Source organism: Balaenoptera acutorostrata, chromosome 11 (genome assembly GCF_949987535.1).
Source record: "Balaenoptera acutorostrata chromosome 11, mBalAcu1.1, whole genome shotgun sequence".
NCBI lineage: Eukaryota > Metazoa > Chordata > Mammalia > Artiodactyla > Balaenopteridae > Balaenoptera > Balaenoptera acutorostrata.
In genome coordinates, this window is record NC_080074.1 from 23,028,856 (window position 1) to 23,054,097 (window position 25,242).

Genomic DNA, 25,242 nt, shown 5'->3' on the forward strand with positions numbered 1-25,242 from the left:
TAGTGTCTGGCCTTAAATTTAGGTCTTTAATCCATTTTGAGTTTATTTTTGTGTATGGTGTTAGGGAGTGTTCTAATTTCATTCTTTTACATGTAGCTGTCCAGTTTTCCCAGCACCACTTATTGAAGAGGCTGTCTTTTCTCCATTGTATATCCTTGCCTCCTTTATCAAATATAAGGTGACCATATGTGCATGGGTTTATCTCTGGGCTTTCTATCCTGTTCCATTGATTTATATTTCTGTTTTTGTGCCAGTACCATACTGTCTTGATTACTGTAGCTTTGTAGTATAGTCTGAAGTCACAGAGCCTGATTCCTCCAGCTCCGTTTTTCCTTCTCAAGTTTGCTTTGGCTATTCGGGGTCTTTTGTGTTTCCAGACAAATTGTGAAATGTTTTGTTCTAGTTCTGTGGAAAATGCCAGTGGTAGTTTGATAGGGATTGCATTGAATCTGTAGATTGCTTTAGGTAGTATAGTCATTTTCAGAACATTGATTCTTCCAATCCAGGAACATGGTATATCTCTCCATCTGTTTGTATCATCTTTAATTTCTTTCATCAGTGTCTTATAGTTTTCTGCATACAGATCTTTTGTCTCCTTTGCTAGGTTTATTCCTAGGTATTTTATTCATTTTCTTGCAATGGTAAATGGGAGTGTTTCCTTAATTTCTCTTTCAGATTTTTCATCATTAGTATATAAGAATGCAAGAGATTCCTGTGCATTAATTTTGTATCCTGCTACTTTACCAAATTCATTGATTAGCTCTAGCAGTTTTCTGGTAGCATCTTTAGGATTCTCTATGTAGAGTATCATGTCATCTTCAAACAGTGACAGCTTTACTTCTTCTTTTCTGATTTGGATTCCTTTTATTTCTTTGTCTTCTCTGATTGCTGTGGCTAACACTTCCAAAACTCTGTTGAATAATAGTGGTGAGAGTGGGCAACCTTGTCTTGTTCCTGATGTTAGTGGAAATGGTTTCAGTTTTTCACCATTGAGGACGATGTTGCCTGTGGGTTTGTCATATATGGCCTTTATTATGTTGACGTAAGTTCCCTCTATGCCTACTTTCTGGAGGTTTTTTATCATACATCGGTGTTGAATATTGTCGAAAGCTTTTTCTGCATCTATTGAGATGATCATATGGTTTTTCTCTTTCAGTTTGTTATTATGGTGTATCACATTGATTGATTTGCATATACTGAAGAAGCCTTGCATTCCTGGGATACCCCACTTGATCATGGTGTATGATCCTTTTAATGTGCTGCTGGATTCTGTTTGCTAGTATTTTGCTGAGGATTTTTGCATCTATGTTCATCAGTGATACTGGCCTATATTGTGTTACTGTCGATTTCCCCTTTTATGGCTGTTAGCATTTGCCTTAGGTATTGAGGTGCTCCTATGTTGGGTGCATAAATATTTACAATTGTTACTTCTTCTTCTTCTTGGATAGATCCCTTGATCATTATGTAGTGTCCTTCTTTTTCTCTTGTAATAGTCTTTATTTTAAAGTCTATTTTGTCTGGTATGAGAATTGCTACTCCAGCTTTCTTTTGATTTCCATTTGCATGGAATATCTTTTTCCATCCCCTCACTTTCAGTCTGTATGTGTCTGTGGGTCTGAAGTGGGTCTCTTGTAGACAGCATATATACGGGTCTTGTTTTTGTATCCATTCAGCCAGTCTATGTCTTTTGGTGGGAGCATATGATCCATTTACATTTAAGGTAGTTATTGATATGTATGTTCCTATTTCCATTTTCTTAATTGTCTTGGGTTTGTTATTGTAGGTCTTTTCCTTCTCTTGTGTTTCCTGCCTAGAGAAGTTCCTTTAGCGTTTGTTGTAAAGCTGGTTTGGTGGTGCTGAATTCTCTTAGCTTTTGCTTGTCTGTAAAGGTTTTAATATCTCCATGGAATCTGAATGAGATCCTCGCTGGGTAGAGTAATCTTGGTTGTAGGTTTTACCCTTTCATCACTTTAAATATGTCCTGCCACTCCCTTCCAGCTTGCAGAGTTTCTGCTGAAAGATCAGCTGTTAACCTTATGGGGATTCCCTTGTATGTTATTTGTTGCTTTTCCCTTGCTGCTTTTAATATTTTTTCTTTGTATTTAATTTTTGATAGTTTGATTAATATGTGTCTTGGTGTGTTTCTCCTTGGATTTATCCTGTATGGGAGGGATGCTCTGTGCTTCCTGGACTTTGACTATTTCCTTTCCCATATTAGGGAAGTTTTCAACTATAATCTCTTCAAATATTTTCTCAGTCCCTTTCTTTGTCTCTTCTTCTGGGACCCCTATACTTTGAATGTTGGTGCGTTTAATGTTGTCCCAGAGGTTTCTGAGACTGTCCTCAATTCTTTTCATTCTTTTTTCTTTATTCTGCTCTGCAGTAGTTATTTCCACTATTTTATCTTCCAGGTCACTTATCTGTTCTGCTGCCTCCGTTATTCTGCTATTGATTCCCTCTAGAGAATTTTTAATTTCATTAATTGTGTTGTTCATCATTGTTTGTTTGCTCTTTAGTTCTTCTAGGTCCTTGTTAAACGTTTCTTGTATTTTCTCCATTCGATTTCCAAGATTTTGGATCATCTTTACTATCATTACTCTGAATTCTTTTTCAGGTAGACTGCCAACTTCCTCTTCATTTGTTTGGTCTGGTGGGTTTTTACCTTGCTCCTTCATCTGCTGCGTATTTCTCTGTCTTCTCATTTTACTTAACTTACTGCATTTGGGGTCTCCTTTTCGCAGGCTGCAGGTTCATAGTTCCTGTTGTTTTTGGTGTCTGTCTCCAGTGGGTAAGGTTGGTTCAGTGGGCCAACCTGGTGGTGTAGGCTTCCTGTTGGAGGGGACTAGTGCCTGTGTTCTGGTGGATGGGGCTGGATCTTGTCTTTCTGGTGGCCAGGACTGCATCTGGTGATGTGTTTTGGGGTGTCCATGAACTTAATATGATTTTAGGCAGCTCTCTGCTAATGTGTGGGGTTGTGTTCCTGTCTTGCTGGTTGTTTGGCATGGGCTGTCCAGCACTGGAGCTTGCTGGTCATTGCGTGGAGCTGGGTCTTAGCGTTGAGACGGAGATCTCTGGGAGAGCTCTTATTGATTGATATTACATGGGACTGGGAGGTCTCTGGTGGTCCAGTGTCCTGAACTTGGCTCTCCCACCTCAGAGGCTCAGGCCTGACACCTGGCCGGAGCACCAAGACCCTGTCAGCCACATGGCCAGGTATGTGGGGAGTTTCTTGCCTTTGGGGAAGTCTGAGGTCTTCTCCCAGCATTCAGTAGGTGTTCTGTAGGAGTTGTTCCACATGTAGATGTATTTTTGATGTATTTGTGGGGAGGAAGGTGATCTCCATGTCTTACTCCTCCACCATCTTGAAGGTCCTCATACATACATTTTTAAAATACACTGTCCTTTGACGCTGTAGCAGTTGTCATAAACAGTGCTTCCCAAATACTTTTACACCCTAAAGCAATACCTTGTTCTTCCAGTGAGGAAAAACAATGCTTGAATTTTTAGTCACCGTGATCTTTGTCATTTCAAACAATAGAGAGTGAAATTCAGAGTCCAGAGAGTTATGTTCAGCTTTCACAATTGAGCTAGGAATAGACAAGTAAGAGGATATAAATTACAAAAATAACAAATGTTTATCAAACTTCTTTTTGTGCAAATCACTCTTCTAATTGTTTTACATATATTAATCATTTTTGATTATTTAAGTAATCCGCTTAAAGAAAAGTATAGGAAATGACATTGGACACAGTTCCGAATTATAAAACAAAAAAGTTAATAAATGTGGAGTCTAGATTTTTCTTCATTGCTTCTGAAAAGAAGATTAACATCTTATTCCTTGATTATTCAGCAAAATATCTGTGAAGTCCATAAATCTTTTAATGTATGCCTATTCTAGAGTAGCTATAGCAATAACAATTGACATTTTAAAAGTACCTTGAACAATTGACATTTTAAAAGTACCTTGGAGATTATACAGTAAAATATATCTTCTATATAATCATATTTATTTCTAACAGTACACTTTCAGGAAGGCAAGATGAGTATTAATTTTCTGCTTTGCCTGTGAGGAAACTGTGGCTCAGAGAAGTTAAATAAATTGTCCAAGGCCACTGCAAAAACTGCAGACACAGGCCTGTATGACTCCAAGTCTGTGCTCTTTGGACCAGGCCACAACTAACCTGGCCTCCTGCAGGGGTGCAGCATGGTTCCTTGGCATGAATTTTTCATCCGTGGAATTGACAACCTCTTTAATTTAGTGGAATATTTCATTTTGTTAAAGAAAACAACATGCTAGAAAGAGCCCTGTACTGTCAGTCCCCTAAGCAGCCAAGAACTGTTCAGCAAGTCCTTTGATCTCACTAGTTTGCTCATCTGGAGATAGAAGGGTTTGGATACATGATCTCTAAGGACCTCCAACTGATCAGCTCAAATAATTCTTTAATAAAATCCATTGTATTATTTCTGACTTCTTCCTTACTACCAACTTGGGTACAAATAATAAAGCTGAATAAGGAGGGAATTAAAGCTACAGAAATGTCCATCTGGTTTTAAAGGTCAAAAAGGCATCTCCAAGGTGACTGAGGGAAGGAAGAGCAGTCCAGATGGAGTGAACAGCTAGCTGTACAGATGTGTGAAACAGTGTGGGGCACTGAGGGAACACTATGCTTTCAATATTGCTAAAATGTAAAGTGCAAGGAAGCTTTTGCTAAGTGCTGAGGGTGATGGAAAGAGAGAAGATCCCAAGCACACCGACTTCCCCTGACTAGAGGCTCCCCCTCAGTAGGGTCCTATATAGAAAAGGGAGAAGCTTCAACTTTAAATCAAGATTGGAGTTTTTCACTATTACATGGGATGAACATTTTTAACTACTAAATAGAGATTGTGTTTTCCTATCTAAAGTGATCAGTTTTTTTCTTAACCTACGAGTCAATAAGACTGCTCACATTTTTATCCAGCAGCAGGAAGAAACCAACCCCCCTGAAAAAATTTAAGTAGTTGGGGAGAAAAGTTGCCTTGTGATTACAACCACAAATCACACCTGTTCAGTGTATTAGTGTTATATCCATAGATATGAGTCAACCACCTAATAATAAGTAGGGTAAAACAGTTTATTAAATTTTTTTAAATTTATAATCAGTGGAATAGTAGTACCTCAAGGTCACTGTTCTGTGTCATTATCTTTGTCTAGTTTTGTAAGTGCATGAGTTTAGGATATATGGAACCTCATTTCAGATCATGCTCAAAAACAAATTTTAGAATAAATACCTGATATAAACTTTTTAAATGATTTTTTTTCCAGTTCTGCAACCCAGTCCATCATTCCCCTTCCCCATTGCCAGTTAATTGAGTGCTCTGATTAAGTGGGTTTGAGTAATTGTGGTTTGACCACATTGGTGGTTCTTAATACTGGCTACATACTAGAATCCCAATGCCTGGCTGCATCCCAGAACAATTAAATCAAAACCTCCATAGTAGGAGCCAGGCATCAATATTTTTTAAAGCTCCCTGGTGATTACAAAGTACAGCCAAGCTTGAGAACCAGAGCTAATTTTTTAAAAACCAGACAAGCATTAGTATAAAACTGGCTGCCTGTTTTCCTTAGAGTTTGTATATTACATGTTACCCTATTAAAATATTTAATTATGTATCAAAATAAAACTCTAGAAACAGATCATGAAGACAATGAGATGAGCTTTGCAGTCATCATACTCAATTTAGATGAAAATGAAAAATAGGTCCATTCTATTCAGTGTTTATAGTCCTGGTCTTCCAATAAGTAGTGAAGGAAGTCCATGTACCTGCAATGTATTAGCAGTTAAGTACTTATGATCATTAATTCAGTACATAATGTTGAATCTAGTGAATTAGCAATTGTGTTCTGGTAAAAATGTTTTTTACTGTGTGTCTAAGTAACAGTATCAAAAGAAGTCAATCATTATGTGGGAAATATGTCTTCAACTTATTTCTAATAACAAGACCCATGGGAACTTAGAAATGCATGTATTAAACATTTGAAGGAACTTATTCTATCTTTTAAATATGCTGATTGTTTTGATTATTTGATGTTAATATAGGAAAAACATGCTCAGGAGAGTTAAACCTGAACTCTTTATATAAATGACTTTTTCTAAATCGCTATTATTAAAGCCAGATGAAAAAAAATCCAAATACACAAAAGCACAACCTTACAAACTTGTAAATTAGAGTGATCATTCACATTACAAAAAGGACTTTCTGCTTTACAAAAGGATTCATCCCAACATTTCTTTAACTACAGGCCAGATAGCTTTTTACAATACACATTCTCCTAGATGCTCTAAATACACTGTGAGATCCTAGCTATTTTAAGTAGTCTTCTGGTGAATCCTTTTGTTATGCAAATTTCCCTTCTAATTGATCTGTTTTGTAGATCTGTAAATTTTTTCCTGTAAATCTGAATTTGCTTAAAGGGCCCTTGACTTGTAGAAAAGGTCTTCTGCATTTAAGTTTTTGGTTGTAAAAACAATGGGCTTCCTGTTTAGGCAACATGGCAGAATAGTTAACCTGAAAGCGTCCACTAAAACCATATGAAAATCTAGATAAAATAAAACAAATATATATGTATTTTTTTAATGAACTGCTAAGCTAGACAGAAAATAAATAGATTCTGCAGAGAATAGAAACTAAGACAGAACTGAAACTCAGAGTAGTAGAGCTGAGATCTGTCTACTCTGCAGGGGGTAAGGGGCAGGTCCCTCTAGGTAAGTCTAGAGACTTGTGTTTTAACAACCTCTGGAGGTCAGGAGACAAGGCTTTCTGTCCCTTTGAGGTATGGAGTCAGAATTGAGACCATCCATACAGTCTGAACCCGAGAAGAGCTCCATTCTTAATATAAATGTAAATAAGGACTTAAAAATAATCTGCCCATTGGCATAGGGAAATAAGAAGGTAGCTTGTCTTCTCAGCTTGGGTTCAGGGTAAGGGAATGGAGACTCTTCCTTGAGAACCCAGAACTATGGGCAAGCTCCTCACTTTAACTTTGAGTTATTAGTCTGGAAACTCTAAGCTGAAAACATTTACATAAAAATTGGTACCAGGCCAGAGATGCCTCAAGGTGCTAAGAGAAATAAACAAAACATCTCTGAAGGGACATACCTTCAACTAAAGTAGTATAGTATGATGGCTTTATACTACATTAATCTAGCTAAGTTGAAACTATGTTTCTCAGAATTCCTTTCCTTGTGAGTCAAATTACAAAGGAAATTTTCTTGAGAATTGAAAGGCACAAATGAAGGAGCAGCCATTTTAGCACTCTGAAAGTCAGTATAAGACAGCAGGCATTGGCAATTTGCACATGCTATTGCTAATCTTTAAGTTACCTTATTGGTCTTGAGGACCACCTGGGTCTGCAATTCTCCAGTTCCCACTGGATTTTTTCCTTTGGCTTCCCTGAGTCCTGGGCCAAGTGTGGTTACAACTCCATGGTGAAGGGTGCAGGCTTCTGTAGGTCACCAGCATCATTTAGTTGGAGGTGATGGGAGATAAAGTCAAATTCCACTTTATTCTCATGGGTTCAATTTTTTGTCCTTTGGGGTTCTAATATGACCTTATGGGTTCCAGTTTCTCCTTGATCTCTCCCACTTCAAATTCAGTTCTCCTTCCTGATTCCCTGCCAAGCTAACCTATGATGACCTCAGGTCCAACACCACCTGCAAAGTCAACAGTCTTACAAAGACTTCTTAACCTGCACAAGGTATAATTTCTCTAATGAATCCATTACTCTATTTCACTCATAATGATCTGTTTCCCTGATCAACTCCTAACTGATACACATAGGTTTCCTTCATATGAGCTCAAAACTAATTATGAACACAGAACCTAAAATTACAAAGCACACGAGAAAGAAGTTCTGTCTTATCTTTTTTGAAAGGGTCTTAGTATTGCCATTTGATTTTCTTTTTTCCTTCAATCATTCTCTGGATCTATTTTCCTTAATCAAATAGGATTTCTAATCATTTAAGTTTTTAAAATACTATATTAGATGCAGATAAAGAGAAAATATATGAAATGGAAAATAGATTTAATGAAATTACCCCAAAGGCAGCAAAAGAGGTAAAATATAAGAGGCTCAAGTATATGTATACTCAATGACTAGTCAGTCTCATTCCTAGGTATATATCCCAGAGAAACCTCAAATGGATATATAAAAACCATGTTAAAGAATGCTTATTTGAGGATTGTTTGTAAAGTGGGACGTTGGAGCTTCCAACACTGAAGAATGGCTAAGTGAAATATTCTGGTGCATATTATGAATTAAGATGCAGAAATTTGATGCAGTAAACCAGATGAACAGACAGCAAAATATATAGATCTTAAAAATAGAATGCTTAATATAAAAAGTGAAAAATAGAATAAACTACAGTATAATAACAGTTATATAAGTTAAAATACATACACAAGGGAAGGAGATGCTCTCTGGAAACAGCCAGTGGTGAAAGGAGCATGGCGGGCAAAGATGATTCAGGCGATTCTGGTTTTCAATAACCATGTGAAGCCACAGCTGGTCTGCTTCTACCAGCATTTCCCAGAAGAAATTCAACAGCAGATTATTCGAGAAACCTTCATCTAGTTCTCAAGCGGGATGACAACGTATGTAACTTCTTGGAGGGTGGAAGTTTGATTGGTGGCTCTGACTACAAACTGATTTATCAGCATTATGCTACCCTCTACTTTGCATTTTGTGTGGATTCATCAGAGAGTGAACTTGGGATCTTGGACCTCATCCAGGTATGTGTAGCAGGTTTTTGTGGAGACTCTGGATAAGTGTTTCGAAAATGTTTGTGAATTGGATTTGATCTTCCACATGGATAAGGTGCGCTACATTCTTCAGGAGGTGGTGATGGGTGGGATGGCGTTGGAAACAAACATGAATGAAATCGTGGCTCAGATTGAAGCTCAGAACTGGCTGGAGAAATCTGAGGGTGGCCTTTCAGCAGTGCCCGCGTGGGCCATGTCTGCCGTGAAAAACATCAACCTGCCGGAGATGCCTCGGAATATCAACATTGGTGATCTCAACATCAAGGTTCCCAACCTATCCCAGTTTGTCTGAGGGTAGAAGATGGCTGAACTGAGTCCTTGGAACCAGCAAAGCCAAGCCAGTCCTGCAGCAAAACCCGCTCTGCACCCTGAGGAGTCCAGCCTCGGGCCCTGGCCCCTGCTGTCCTGGAGCGGGAAGGAGTCCTGTGTCCACTGCCAGCCTGTGCTTGCTTCTCACATATGCAACCTTGCCTGTCTCTCGTACATGTGGCCACTGCAGATGTGAGGGGCCCTGGCTTCCTCAGTGGGGGTCAGGTGCCCAAGCTACTTGCCCCCTTCACCTGCCACGTGCAGCCACTCCCAGGGGCTGCAGACTGTAGTGAGAGGCCCCTCTGCTCCCAGAACTCCACCACGAGGATGTTCTCTGACTCGAGTCTTCAACCTTAGCACCACGAGGCTCCCTGAGGTCCTGTAGCATTGACTTTCCTGGTGAGGTGCTGTAGCTAGAAAAGGGCTGACCCTCTAGGTTTGGGGATGTCATGAGTGGCAAATAAGGGCAGGATTTTATGAGATCCAGAGTTGCCTACTGGCTCTACTAGAGTTGGCACACCCAGGATCCTTTTGTATAGCCACGCTGTCTCATCACCACCTCCTGTGGCATACACTCCCCACTGCCACAGCCCTGGCTCTGCTCTCCCAGGTGTTTATGTGCAGGACACAATCCAAATCATAAGCCTGTTGTTTGCCTGCCCCCCACATTTCTGCCAATAGGGAGGGCACCCCCCACAGCCAGAGGGGTCCCCCTCAAAGGGGAGGGGCCCTGTGTCTGTAGAAGGCAAAGCTGACAACATGTGGAACATCTCAGAATTATGACTCTTCCAGGTTTAAAATACATTCTCCTCCCGAGGAGCAGACGGGTCGGTTGCTGTGTTATGAATGATGAGTCTTCTTTGTACAGGAAACCCAGTGCTGTCTACACCAGCTTCTGGAGCATGAGCGTCTGAGCTGGGGTCGTGTGTTCTGGACCTGGCACAGGGGAAGGCTGGGGACACGGGCAGCCTGCTGGCTGAGACTGGTGGCAGTGCAGCATCTTCTCCCCAGTGTGCGAGGGGTCCCTGCGTGAGCTCGCTCTGGCCACGCCCTGTTCCCCTCAGGTGGCAGTCCCCTAGAGCTAGCTGTGGAAACCTGTAAATGTTTACGTGTGATAAGAGCCTTTCTTCCTGTGGTTAACTTAGAGCTGAAGCTGCTCCTCGAAGTAGTGCCTCTTACTCCTGCGCTGCCTCAGGGCCGGGTCTCAGGTATGATGTTGAGCTGCCTTGAGATTCGGGAGCTCGCTGCGCCATCACGGTGAAGTCTCCCGGCCTGGGGACTTCTTGTGCCTGCCGGCCGGTGGCCCAAACTGTTTCCTCAGACCTCCTGATGCTGTCACAGAGCCCGTCTGAGATGGTGCCCGGCAGGACCATGGTCAGGACCACGTCTTTTCCCGCTTTGAACAGTGCTTCCTGTGGTTGGTGCCCTTTGCTCCCTTTAAGGAGGTTAAGGTGGCCTCTTAGCCTCAGTCTTTTGGAACATCTCCGATAACCTCAGAGATGGGCAGTGTTGATCAGAAGGTAGGCCCTCTTATGTTGGAAGAGGGAAATGTAGGTTAATATATCTATCTGATGTTAAAACCTCTGATATTCTTTTAAAGAATTTAATTTTTTTTTTACAGACATTTCAGCATATTCACATCCCTCTCTTTCACATTTGCTGAAAGTAATACAGGAACAAAGAAGGAAAACGATATTTATTTTGCACCTCCTGTAAGGTGGCATGAGCGAGATCCTTCCACAGTCCTTACAACAAACACTGTTATCTCCATTTTACAAGTCAAGAAAGTAAGACTCAGAGAGGTCAAGTAACCTGCCTTAGGTCACAAGGGCTAAGAATTGAGACTGTCTGCCTAAATCCACAGTTCATTTTTTTTCACTGCTCAACATGGCTTCTCCCAATTTTATTTTCTTTCTTATGGATAAGGAAACCTCAAAAATATTAGGTAGCTTCTCAGAAACTGTGATAAAAACCGGCTTGGTAGCCAGTCACGGCATCAAAGAGTGTAAGAGCTGGAGGGTCCTCCACATGCCTCCATTGAACTGGTGAGGAAGCAGAAGCCCAGAGTGTTTAGTGTTGTGTCAAGGGTCACAAAGCTAGACCCAAGTCAGTCTTCTTTTTTCTTTTTTTAAAATTTTTATTGGAGTAGAGTTGATTTGCAATGTTGTGTTAGTTTCAGGTGTACAGCAAAGTGAATCAGTTATACTTAAAAAAAGAAAAAATGCATACACTAAAAACTACACTACATCATTCTGAAGTACCTAACAAATTAGGAATTGAAGGAAAATTTCTTAGCCTAATTAAGTATATCTATTAAAAACTTACTTAATGGAGATGCTTCAACACAGCCTTGAAATTCAGTGGTAAGACAAAGATGGCCACTATCAAAATTTTATTCAGCATTGAACTAGAATACCTAAGTGGCACAATAAGAAAGCTAAAAGAAATAAACAGTATGAGTATTGTAAAGGAAGAAACAAAATAGTCATTATTCACAAATGATATATTAGTGTATGTTAGTTAATAGTAACATTAGCTGCTATGGCAGATAAACTGAAAATTCTTAGTGGCTTGACTCAAGTTTCTCACTCAAATCATAGTCCAATGTGGGAGTTCCTCATTGGACAGCCTTTCACATGATTACTCAGGAGCCCAGGGTCCTTTCATATTGTTATATGTGACCCCCTTTAGGACCTTAGAGTCTCCTCCAGTCAGCTGGCAGATGGCAAAAGGAGATGGAGATTCGTATGCGGGAAGTTTTAGGGACTAGGTATAGCACCATTTCTTTCCACATTACGTTTTCTAGAGTTCAGTCACATGGCAAAACAATTGCAAGAGAAAATGGGAAATGTGGTATAGCTGTGTGCCTAGGAAGAAAAGGAAACGAGTTTCATAGGAATCTTTGTCTCTGCCATGTTTTCTGTGTAGAAAGTGCAAGAGAATCTACACACAAACTTTTACATCTACTAGAAGACCTCAACAAGATTGGATATTGTAAATTGGGTACTTCCATAACATGTGAACTGGCAATTCACAGATGAGAAAACACAAATGACAAATATGAAAAGGTGCTCAACATCACTAGTCATTAGAAAACTGTAAATTAAAACAATGGTATGATCTGAAGAGTATGATTTCATACTCTTCAGATTATGAAAAATTTTAAAGATTGATAATGTCAGGTCAGAATGTGCCTAAACAGGAACTATCATACGTTACTTTTGATTGACAGATGACTTATTTTGATATGTGCAATCAGGCTACAGCTATTTTGTCTCTTTAAAGAAACTTTTTATACTTTATTTTGGTTGATTATAAAACATCACCCTTATTGGGTAATTTCATGTTCCTTATTTCAAAGTTCTTTTGGGAAGTGAAAGTAGGGATACTTTATTTTGACCCCTATGATTTGACTGTACCTATACAGTACCTCCAATTTGTCTTTCTTTTGAAGGAAGACTCTTGCTGAACCAGAAATAATCTATGCTTCTGAGAAGTATTTCTTACCATCACCAGAAAACCATCCTCTGCAATGTGAAAATTGCTCACAAGTTCCATATTCTTCTAGAGCTTGAATTTCTTCTTTTTTTAAAATAAAGATGTGAACTCTATTCTCAAAACAAATGCTTTATCTATTTTTAGTGCCAGTAAGATTGGCACATAAAATTTTATTGATATTATGTTTTTAATTTTTAACAAAAATTATATATTTAAGGTATACAACATGATTTAATACACATATACATAGTCAAATGATGACTACAATTAAGCTAATTAACATATCTTCTCAAATAGTTAGCATCTTTGTGTGTGTGATGAGAGCATCTAAAATCTACTCTCTTAGCAAAATTCCAATATTCTACAAAGTATTAACTATAGTCCTCATGCTGTAAATTAGACCTCTAGACTTACTCATCCTACGTAACTGCAACTTTGTACCCTTTGACCAACATCTCCCCATTTCCCCCAATATTGTATTTTTACATGCAAAAAAACCCTCTCCAGAGTCAGTAAGTAAAAGACATGTTACAATTTGATGTCATGGGAAAAACATGGGATTTGGAACCATATATATAGAAATGAGTTGGAATTCTCTGACACTCACTAGTTTTGCAACCTGGGCAAATTTCTTAACATCTCAGAACTTCTGTTTTGACAATGTTATATACCTCACAGAGTTGTCATCAGGATTAATACAGCATATACAAAGTTACTGGCAACATGGTTAATATCAGTAGACGTTAGCTAACGTCTCCTGCTCATATTCACTGAATGTTCCACTATCATTACAGTATGTTAAATCCTGTGTTTTTGTAGGTGTGATGCTTAGCATTTGGTGCCAGTTTTTTGCCTTCCACTCTCCCTTTCTCTACACTCCCCTACATTCTTATATTTTGCCCTATATTTTTTTCCAATCTCCAAAACTCAGATGAAACCATGTTCTAATAAACCTGCTGATTCACCCTAACAAACTTTCTACATGACATGCCTTTGTTTCATTTACTCATTCTTTTAACAAACCAAGGACTGTATGTGTTTTAATTTGTGTGTCAAATAATAATAATGAACAATTAGTTGTGCTTTAGATGGAAAAATAATAAATTTCATATAAATTAATTTTAAATCATTAATGAATGTACATTTTAATCATGGATTACAGGGAGAAAATTACAAAAAACTGCTATTAATATTGATGTTACAGTTTTATCAGGTTTTAAATTTTAAGCACTTTCATTTTAAGTGTCCCATATTTTAGTAAAGCACATATATTTGAGCAGTATTTTGTAATGTTATTCAATATCAAAAATTTTGTCAATGTTTCAAGTTTCTGACTAAAATTAATAATTGATAATATTTTGTGTTAATAAAATGATAGAGAAATAAGCCAGTCACAAAAGGACAAATATGGTAGGATTCCACTTATATGAGGTACATAGAGTAGTCAAATTTATAGAAATTGAAAGCAGAATGGTGATTGCCAGTGTATCAGGGGAGGGGGAAATGGGTAGTTGCTTTTTAACAGGTACAGAATTTCAGTTGGGGATGACATAAAGTTATGGAGATGGATGATGGTGATGGCTGCATAACAGTGTGGATGTACTTAATACCACAGAACTGTACTCCATCTTTATGTTATGTATATTTTACCACACACACACACACAAAGATGGAAAAATGTTCAAAGAGAAAATAGTCTTTTAATCCACAGCAAACATCAGGCATGTTTGATTACAGCATCACCAAAATATTTTCAATTTGATAACTCCTTCTCAATTCTTTTTCTGCTTTTTCACAATACTACCATCCATGGTGACAAATCTCACTTTTTGAATACTGGGATTCTACAAATTCTATTTTAGACCTTCTAAATTTTAACTCTTTAAAGTAGTTTTAGGCAAAAATCTTTCAAGTACAGCTGAGTATTCATTTGAATATTTTAGGTTTTTTCCTGAGTTCTCAAAATATTTGTAAAAATTGCTTTTATTTTAGGGAAGAAATGGCCATTCCTATAAAGTTTGTGCCTATAAAGTCCTTAAAGAGAGAGCTCAATAAGAGAAAATGTTTAGTCTCTGTTTTGAAAATATATAGTTTTAAGTGCCTTGATGTTGTAGACAAATATCAAATCTGTTATTTTCCTTTATTGTATTTTTATTTAAGTGCAGGATAACGATGTCAGTTTAAAGCATTCCTTTTTTCAGCTATTTCACATCATGCAGTTCTTCAAAGTACGTGCTTTGATAGTTTGAATATCATTGGTTTCTTCCAAATACTCAGTGGCTCTCATGACTTGATCACCAAGTATCACTGCAAATTAATGACTTGCTTCCTCCAGTCCAGTTATTATACAGTTTTTAATTGACCTATTTGGAGTCACCCGTGACTCGATTACTATTGAACAGAAAAATCACAGCAATCCCAAAGCTCAATGGAAAATTAAATTACAGTATACAACCTCAATGCAAAGATGCTAAGATGGTTTGTAAACAGCACTTAATAACAAAACAGCACACCTCAAATGTGGTCAGATGACACATAATGTCTACTTCACTATGATTACACTAAGACAAGTTTTGTCAACACTTTATTTTACAACACAGCCAAAGTTGCCGTGATAAAAATATTCTCAGATTAATCATCAGTAAATGTATTTCATGAGTATAAGAATATTGAGTTCATTCAATCTGATCCCTAATTCAAGACCTAGTAATTTCAAAGGTAGTCCATAGAGTATTCACTACTACACTTTGTATGGGCAAAAGAGGTCTCAACTGTAATTTGCTCTTTGTGTAAAATATTTGACTAAAAGAACTTGGACCTTCTTAGGAAACCAGTAACAAAATATCATGGACTGTTCTTCTCTTGGCCAGACCATAGTTGATTGTTTTTATCATAATGGAAAACAGAAATTGGCCAGCGTGTTCCAAAGGCCCTTCATACCCCCATCAAATTCAATGCCCAAACAGTATTTGGATATTGCACACATCTCTTACAACCATTTAGCTGAAAATGAGACACTTCAATAGTAAATGATTCCTGAGTGTGGAGCTGGAATTGCTCCCTTGGTGATTAGTTTCAAGGGATGGGGAAAGTACCTGCAACTCTACAGCCAAGGCTCTGGGGGCAGACCCAATTCCAGCAAAGGGAGGGGATGTTCTGACCCTATTATGTTCTCTGAAGCAATATTACCTTGACCCTTGAACATCACAGGTCTGAACTGCACAGTCCACTGATACACAGATGTTTTTCACTAACTACACACTACAGTACTACATGATTCATGTTTGGTTGAATCCGACAATGCAGAACCCAGGATGCAGAGAGCCCTCCCATCAAGTTATACTTGGATTTTCGACTGGGGGATGAGGAGGTGTGAGGGTTGGCAACCCTAACCGGTGCGTTGTTCAAGGGTCAACTGTATGAGCCAGTGGTGAAATTAATTAATTATAACTTCATTTTAATTTCCCCCCTATTTGAGATACAAAGTAGGTAAACAGAGAGGCTTCAAGCAAGGATTTGCTTAGGCTATACATTCTCTTTCAGCAAATCTGAGTCTACCTTACAGGAAGGTCTATCAACCATGATTGTTCTATTTTGCTAAAGAAACTCATCTGTTCACTTGAGAAGAAAAAAATAACAGCATAGCTGTATCAAGGGTGTCATGGGTCCTAATACAAAATTTTCTCAAGGATCCTTCATAACAAATGTATAGCAAAGTATATATTGGCTGTAGTTTTCTGGAGTGTAAGATTGCCCTTCATGAGAATGAAGTCTTAATGGTTTTGAGGCCATTCATAAAACTCTCAAAGAAATTTATTAAAATAAACGGATTGTGAGGAACAGAGACCAATCTGTACAGCCTATAACCTCTTCACCTAGTAACTTATTTAAAATTGTTAATCATGCGAGTTACTAAAGGAGCTTTTCAGTGTCCCAGGTTGAATGGATGTAGATCTACAAATCTGAAGCTGTTTTCTTAAGATCCTACTCCCTACCTCCCAATATCCGGTATAGTTCTTAGGACATGGGAAGTAATAAATATATGAGAGCCAGATTAATAAATTAAGAAACATTTGTTTGTGTTTGTTCAGAATTAGAAAAGTAAAATTTTACTGCCAAAATCCTCTAGTAGAATATGTCTGGGGACCCAGGATTAGCAAAACTGCATTACTGTTAGGATTAGGGTTACTCATACTTACTTACCATAAGCCCCAGGATAGCTATTTTGGACTGTTGAAAATTATCATTTCCCCTCACCTTTCCTGATCCAGTTTGTACTATTTAGTTTGTTTGCATACTTATTCACTCCACAAATATTTGAAAATGATGTCTTGCCTGCTTTGAGTCCATCTACACAAAATTGTCCCTGAAGAATTCATTAAATTAAACCAGCTGGGGAAGAGGAGAAAGACCTTCACAGAGCTCTTTCTGGTAGGCATAATCCTCTTGCTCCTAGGAACGGTTACTATCCTTCTACTTAAGTGGGTCTCAGCATTCTGAAGTGAGTTCTTAAGTTATAAAACAAATTTGTGCAGGAGTTATCTTCTAGGTGGTTATCATTTTTACAAATTGATGAATATCATAGTATATTAATATAGGCATAATCAATGGTTTAAAAATACAATTAAATTGCATGGAAAATAAAATTAGTTAATATTAGATGAATTTGAGAAAAGACTAGAGTAAAAACTTTGAAACCGTTTTTGAGTTGCATCATAATAATACAATGGGAAATAAATAAAATTGCAAATCTCTTGAAATATACAGTTTTATTTACATTTTTATTACCAAAAAAGAATTTTGTCTTTGGGAGGAACTCTCCATGGCTGAGAGGATATTACCTTCTGGATCAAGATACTTCTAGAATGTCTTAAAAGAAATGTCTAATTGAAAATATAAAGTATTAAAAATTGGAGTAGTGAAGCTATAATCTTGTGCAGATTCCAGATATGCCAGACTGGGGAATTTCTGGAGTGGTACAGGAGAAAGAGCACAGAATTGCAATCAGAAGACTGGTTCAGTCTAGCTTGACTATTTATTAGCTTGGTGTCTGAAGCTCAGTTCCCCATCTCTAATATTTGCCTATTGCTTGTTGTTATTGTAAGATTCCAATGAAATAATGTATAATCTGTTCTGCTATAACACTTGTTTTGAAGACACAAATTTTTCCAAAGTGATTAACATATTTTAAGAGAAAAATTTGAGCATAACACAAATTTCACCTTGCTTATGCACTATGTAGTCCACAAGAAATACCAGGTGAACACAGAGAACTGCACCCAGCTGAACCAGCCACATAGGAATATACAAAACAGACACGCACACACCTCAGACATCTGCCAAGTATCTCAGTTTACCACCTGTGTTATGAGCCACACCCATCCACATCTGGTGATATAACGTTCCCTCTGATTTCAGGTCCCTTGCCTCTACCACTTTACAAAAATTCACAAGCAGCAACCCTTCCAACTCCCACTTCCACAAGCAAACTTAAGGTCTTTTTCAAAGAAAAGTGACATTGTAATATATACACACACATATACTTCTTACCCATTTGACATGTGTAAAACTGTGCTACCATCTTTTTAATGAGGTTTTTATCTTTTTTTTCAATGTGTCACTGACAAAGTTTCTGAGTGCTGTGCCCCAACCCCATTTTCCCATAACCTCTGTTTTTTATTGTTTTATTTTGCATAATGCAGTGACTTTTAGAAACATGTTGCATCATAACAGAAATATCAGTATGTGAAAGTGCTTTGTAATTTGTAATATGATGTTTTGGCTACTGCTGATGCAATGAACAGAATATGTCATTTCAAGAGAAAGAAAAATATTACTTTCTTTATACCCAGAGTTAAGCTTGTCATACAATTGTAGGAAATAAGTTTTGAGGCCCTGGAATCAGTTGTTGTATCCTTAATCTTAGCACTCCTTCAACTAGCAAGTGCTTGAGTAATAGACTTCCAAAACAGCTACTCTAAGATTATTTCAATCACACTTGATTTTTCATGTGAAAACTCCAACTCTTCCAATTCAAATATGCATTTTTTTCACTTATGCAACCCAATTTTAATAATTCAGGATTATTTAATAATTATTTAACAATTCATGATCTATTTTGTACTTTAGTTTTTTATTACTGTGTGACAAATTACTACAAATTAGGAGTTTAAAACACTTAAATTTATCTCTCACAATTTGCATGGGTCCATTTCCTCTGTGTGTCTGGGTACAACTTAGCTGGGTCCTCTGCCTAAGGTCTCATAGACTACAATCAAGGTATCAGCTATGGCTGAGATCTCATCTGAGGCTCAGAGTCTTCTTTCAGGCCATAATGGTTGTTGGCAGAATTCAGTTCCTTGTGGTTGTAGGACTGAGGCCCTCAGCATCTAGAGACTACTCCTCTCCACAGACAGTTCACAGCATAGATGTTTATTCTGCTGGCCTCGAAGAAGAAATAATCTTTCTGATGTCTCATTTTCTTGAAACGGTTCACCTGATTGGGTCAGTCTCACCCGGATATTCTCCCTTTTGATTAACTCACAGTCAGCTGATTAAGGGCCTTAGTTACCAATGGAAAGTCTCTTTACCTTTGTCATGTAAACTAATCAAAAGAGTGATGACCCCATTATATTCAGAGATCTTGCCAACACTCAAGGAGAGGAGAGTAAGCAGGGTGCGTATACCAGGGGGCAGGTATCTTGGAGGCCATCTTAGAATCCTGCCTACCACAGTAAGTAAATTATCCAGGGTCTTCACTCCTCCTCCAAATTTTTGCACAGATACTTATTCCTGTTTGCATCCATGGCAATAAAAGTACAGCAAGGAAATATACCCATCAATCCTCTCAAACCATGGTTCTGGTAGAAGTTTAAACCCGAAAAATTCCTAACAATGTTGAATTAGGAAAGTTTGGAGAGTTGCCTATGGGTTTCAGTTATACATACATTTTTTTTGTAAGCATAACTACTGTAAAAATGTAATGCTTGAATTTTTTATCTGTCTGTGCCATTTGCATATATTTTTAAATGTTGTGTATATTTATCCAAAGATAAAGTATAAATAATGCCATAGGATACCATAGCCTCTTTTCTGAAATAAGTTTGTTCTTTGAGACTTTTCATGAATTTTTGTTTAGTCCAGATTAATTAATTCATAATCCCTACTTCCTGATTAATATAACAAGACTTTGAAACCTAATCATTTGGGTTTTAAAATCCTAGCCCTTTCAAGCATTTAAATTCTCTTGTAAACTATATCTATGTGCCGTATGAGGTGATTTAATAAAGCAGTCTCATCTATTGGCTGCTCATTGAATTTTTTCTAATTATGTAATGAGGGAATGTTGCCTTTTTGTGCACACCCAGACCGAAAATACAGCTCAGGGTCCATACCTGGCTTATATCCTTTCTGGATGAAAAGTCTACTGTCTGCAGAGACATTATGCTATAGTCAGGGCACAGGGTGAATATGATCATTAAGTCAGGAAGATGAGGGTTATGAGTATAACTACTGTAAAGGTGGAATGCCAGAGTTGTTTTTTATCTGCCTATACTATTTGTGGACATTTTTATTCCCAAAGAGAACTATATAAGTAATGTCATGGGCTCCCATAGCCAACTTTATTAATTTTTCACTGTATGATCTTGGGCCAGGTTCTCACCCTCTCTGAGACTTAGTTTTCTCACCCTGCAAAATAGGGGTAATAATATCTATTTCATAAGCATGTGAGTTTTAAATGAAATATTTAATATACAGCATCTGAAGCATGGATATTCAGTACGTAGTAGTCCTCACTCCTCCCCTAGTGGCTCCTAGGAGTAGGAGTCCTGGCATTTTAAGTCCCTCTGTGATGTAAAAAAACATACTAAAAAAAAAAAACAAAACTAAGATTTACTCAATGCCATGTGCTATTCTAAATACTTTATATGTGCTAACTGATTTAATCCTCACAACAACCCTATGATGCAGGAACTAATATTATCCCTGTTTTATATATGAAGTAACTGGGGCACAGAGGAGTTAATATTATTTGCTCAAGGCTCCTGAGGTAGGAGGGGGCAGAGCCAAGTTGTTAATCTTCATGAACCCGGCAGCCTAGCTGTAGAGTCCATGCTGTTAATCATTCTACTGCTCTGCCTCTCACAAGAATGACCAAGAACACCAAATGATGGGCCAGGGTCCCCATCAGCTTTTAATAGCCAAAGATTGCTTTTGGGGTCCTCCTGCCTCTCTTTAGTTCCCATCCATGTTCCTGGCTCCTTGCTTACTGTCTCCTTTGCTGGAGATACACACATTCCCAGTGGGCTTTGCTCTAATTGAAATTGTTCACTATTAGTATGCTATTATTGCTCCTGAGGCAGCAGCTAATAAAGATCTCTGGCTTTAATTCACCCTATATTTCCTTTGCATAGATGACTCAACTCTCAAACAAAAATGTGACATCATCCTTTAGGAATCAGGGAGCTAATTATCTAATGGTGGAATAGCATGGGGAGTAAATTTCGGTGGGAGATTTTTCCAGCACCCTTCAATTCTTTTCACTTATTTCAAGTTCTGCCTAGCTTCCCTGACTTTTGGAATGTGAGGCCCACCCTGCCCCATGGAGAGACAGAGTTCTCAACTAGGACCAGGAAAAAGAATCCTTAACTCCTGATTACAGGAGACACTGAGCACGAGAATTACATAAAGTAGAAAATATGCCTCCTTTCTCCAGAACAGGGGGTTTGATGGATACAGGAGAGTTGTGTATGGATGCTGAATCTGGAAGGGACCATAACTGAGGAAGGAAGTTTGGGGGACATAGAACCAGGAGTTCAGAACCAGTTCCCCACACTGACCCTCTTCTTTTGAATTGCAGACTCTTTCAAATGTCTAGTCACTAATCTCTGCTTGCTCATCCTTACAGAGATTCCAGTATTTGCAGTCAGTTCTACTAAGACATTGTGTTCAAAACTTTTAGGTCCATATAAAAGAAGAACTTACTCTAATTTTTCTTTCACTTCTGAGTGATCTAGATGCCTATGCCATGTAAGGAGGTAGCCAGTCTGAAGCAACTGAACAAGTTACATCAAACAGATTCTTTTCTTTGCTTTTTGTGGTGGCTTGAAGTAAGCTTGATAACTCCTCCATAAAAGACGACCATTAGCATCAATCTTGACCATGCCCTTCACCTTTTCTTAGTGCATCGCCCTTGCCAAACATAAACTGTGACTGAATTAAAAATATTCCCCAACCTGGGCGGGCTCCAGCATTCTGTGTAATACTTGGAGTCCAGAATGGAATAAACATTTTTTGCCACCATCTTCCCTAAAGCTAGGTCTCATCTTCAACCCTGTAATCCTGAGTTTAAGAGCACTGGTGGGTTTCTGCTAGGGGTCCTTTCACACGCAGGCTTTTCCTTCTTTGGTAATGAACAAAGAGCAAGCTTGCCCTGTCTTCATTCCATCTTAAAGTAATAAGGAAACACAAGCTTTAAATGACACAATAAACCAGATAGATTTAATTGATATTTATAGGGCATTCCATCTGAAAACAGCAGATTACACTTTCTTCTCAGGTGCACACGGAACATTCTCCAGGATAGATCACATCTTGGGTCACAAATCAAGCCTCAGTAAACTTAAGAAATTTGAAATCATCTCAAGCATCTTTTCTGACCACAACACTAGGAGATTAGAAATCAATTACAGGGGGAAAAAATGTAAAAACACAAACACATGGAAGCTAAACAATACACTACTAAATAACCAAGAGAACACTGAGGAAATCAAAGAGAAATCAAAAAATACCTAGAAACAAATGTCAATGAAAACACGACAATCCAAAACCTATGGGATGAAGCAATAGCAGTTCTAAGAAGGAATTTTATAGCAATACAGTCCTACTTCAAGAAACAAGAAAAATCTCAAATTAACAATCTAACCTTACACCTAAAGGAACTAGAGAAAGAAGAACAAACAAAACCCAAAGCTAGAAATCATAAAGATCAGAGCAGAAACAAATGAAATAGGAACAAAGAAAACAATAGCAAAGATCAATAAAACTAAAAGCTAGTTCGTTGAGAAGATAAACAAAATTGATAAACCTTTAGCCAGACTCATCAAGAAAAAGAGGGGGGCTTCCCTAGTGGCACAGTGGTTGAGAATCTGCCTGCCAATGCAGGGGACACGGGTTCGAGCACTTGTCTGGGAAGATCCCACATGCCGCAGAGCAACTGGGCCCGTGAGCCACAACTACTGAGCCTGCGCGTCTGGAGCCTGTGCTCCGCAACAAGAGAGGCCACGATAGTGAGAGGCCCGCGCACCGCGATGAAGAGTGGCCCCCACTTGCCGCAACTAGAGAAAGCCCTCACACAGAAACAAAGACCCAACACAGCCATAAATAAATAAATGAATAAATAAATAAATAAATAAATAAAAGAACGTGAATTAAAAAAAAAGGAAAAGAAAAAGAAAAAGAGGGAGAGGACTCCAATCAATAAAATTAGAAATGAAAATGGAGACGTTACAATGGACACCACAGAAATACAAATCATCCTAAGAGACTACTACAAGCAACTCTATGCCAATAAAATGGACAACCTGGAAGAAATGGACAAATGCTTAGAAAGATATAACCTTCTAAGACTGAATCAGGAAGAAATAGAAAATATGAACAGACCAATCACAAGTAATGAAATTGAAACTGATTAAAAATCTTCCAACAAACAAAAGTCCAGGACCAGATGGCTTCACAGGCGAATTCTACTCAAATGTTCTTCTCAAACATTTAGAGAAGAGCTAACATGCATCCTTCTCAAACTCTTCCAAAAAATTGCAGAGGAAGGAACACTCCCAAACTCATTCTACGAGGCCACCGTCACCCTGATACCAAAACCAGACAAAGATACTACAAAAAAAGAAAATTACAGACCAATATCACTGATGAATATAGATGCAAAAATCCTCAACAAAATACTAGCAAACAGAATCCAACAACACATTAAAAGGATCATACACCATGATCAAGTGGGATTTATCCCAGGGATGCAAGGATTTTCAATATATGCAAATCAATCAATGTGATACACCATATTAACAAATTGAAGGATAAAAACCATAGGATCATCTCAATAGATGCAGAGAAAGCTTTTGACAAAATTCAACACCCATTTATGATAAAAACTCTCCAGAAAGTGGGCATAGAGGGAACCTACCTCGACATAATACAGGCCATATATGACAAACCCACAGCAAACATTCTCAATGGTGAAAAACTGAAAGCATTTCCTCTAAGATCAGGAACAAGACAAGGATGTCCCCTCTCGCCACTATTATTCAACATAGTTCTGGAAGTCCTAGCCACAGCAATCAGAGAAGAAAAAGAAATAAAAGGAATACAAATTGGAAAAGAAGAAGTAAAACTCACTATTTGCAGATGACATGATACTATGCATAGAGAATCCTAAAGATGCCACCAGAAAACTACTAGAGCTAATCAATGAATTTGGTAAAGTTTCAGGATACAAAATTAATGCACAGAAATCTCTTGCATTCCTATACACTAACAATGAAAAATCAGAAAGAGAAATTAAGGAAACAATCCCATTCACCATTTCAACAAAAAGAATAAAATACCTAGGAATAAACCTACCTAAGGTGGCAAAAGACCTGTACTCAGAAAACTGTAAGACACTGATGAAAGAAAACAAAGATGACACAAACAGATGGAGATATATACCATGTTCTTGGATTAGAAGACTCAATATTGTGAAAATGACTATACTACCCAAAGCAATCTACAGATTCAATCTACAGTGCAATCCCTATCAAATTACTAATGGCATTTTTTACAGAAATAGAACAAAAAATCTTAAAATATGTATGGAGACACAAAAGACCCTGAATAGCCAAAGCAATCTTGAGGGGAAAAAATGGAGCAGGAGGAATCAGACTCCCTGACTTCAGACTATAGTACAAAGCTACAGTAATGAAGACAATATGGTACTGGCACAAAAACAGAAATATAGATCAATGGAACAGGATAGAAAGCCCAGAGATAAACCCATGTACCTATGGTCAACTAATCTATGACAAAGGAGGCAAGAATATACAATGGAGAAAAGACAGTCTCTTCAATAAGTGGTGCCGGGAAATCTGGACAGCTACATGTAAAAGAATGAAATTAGAACACTCCCTAACACCATACACAAAAATAAACTCAAAATGGATTAAAGACCTAAATGTAAGACCAGACACTGTAAAACTCTTAGAGGGAAACATAAGAAGAACACTCTTTGACATATTTCACAGCAAGCCCTTTTTTGACCCACCTCATAGAGTAATGGAGATAAAAACAAAACTAAACAAACGGTACATAATGAAACTTAAAAGCTTTTGCACAGCAAAGGAAACTATAAACAAGATGGAAAGACAACCCTCAGAATGGGAGAAAATATTTGCAAATAGATCAATGGACAAAGGATTAATCTCCAAAATATATAAACAGCTCATGCAGCTCACTATCAAAAAAACAATCAACCCAATCAAAAATTGGCAGAAGACCTAAATAGACATTTCTCCAAAGAAGACATACAGATGGCCAAGAGCCACATGAAAAGCTGCTTGACATAGCTAATTATTAGGGAAATGCAAA

The 25,242-nt window shown here is 37.9% G+C and overlaps 1 protein-coding gene and 1 pseudogene across 11 annotated transcripts in view; both read left to right on the forward strand.

Annotated features, from left to right (window-relative positions):
• Positions 1 to 25,242, forward strand: part of ANKS1B (ankyrin repeat and sterile alpha motif domain containing 1B) — a 1,183,808-nt gene that overhangs the window by 906,219 nt on the left and 252,347 nt on the right. The window lies entirely within an intron of this gene.
• LOC103002858 (AP-3 complex subunit sigma-2-like) lies at positions 8,489 to 9,091 on the forward strand (annotated as a pseudogene).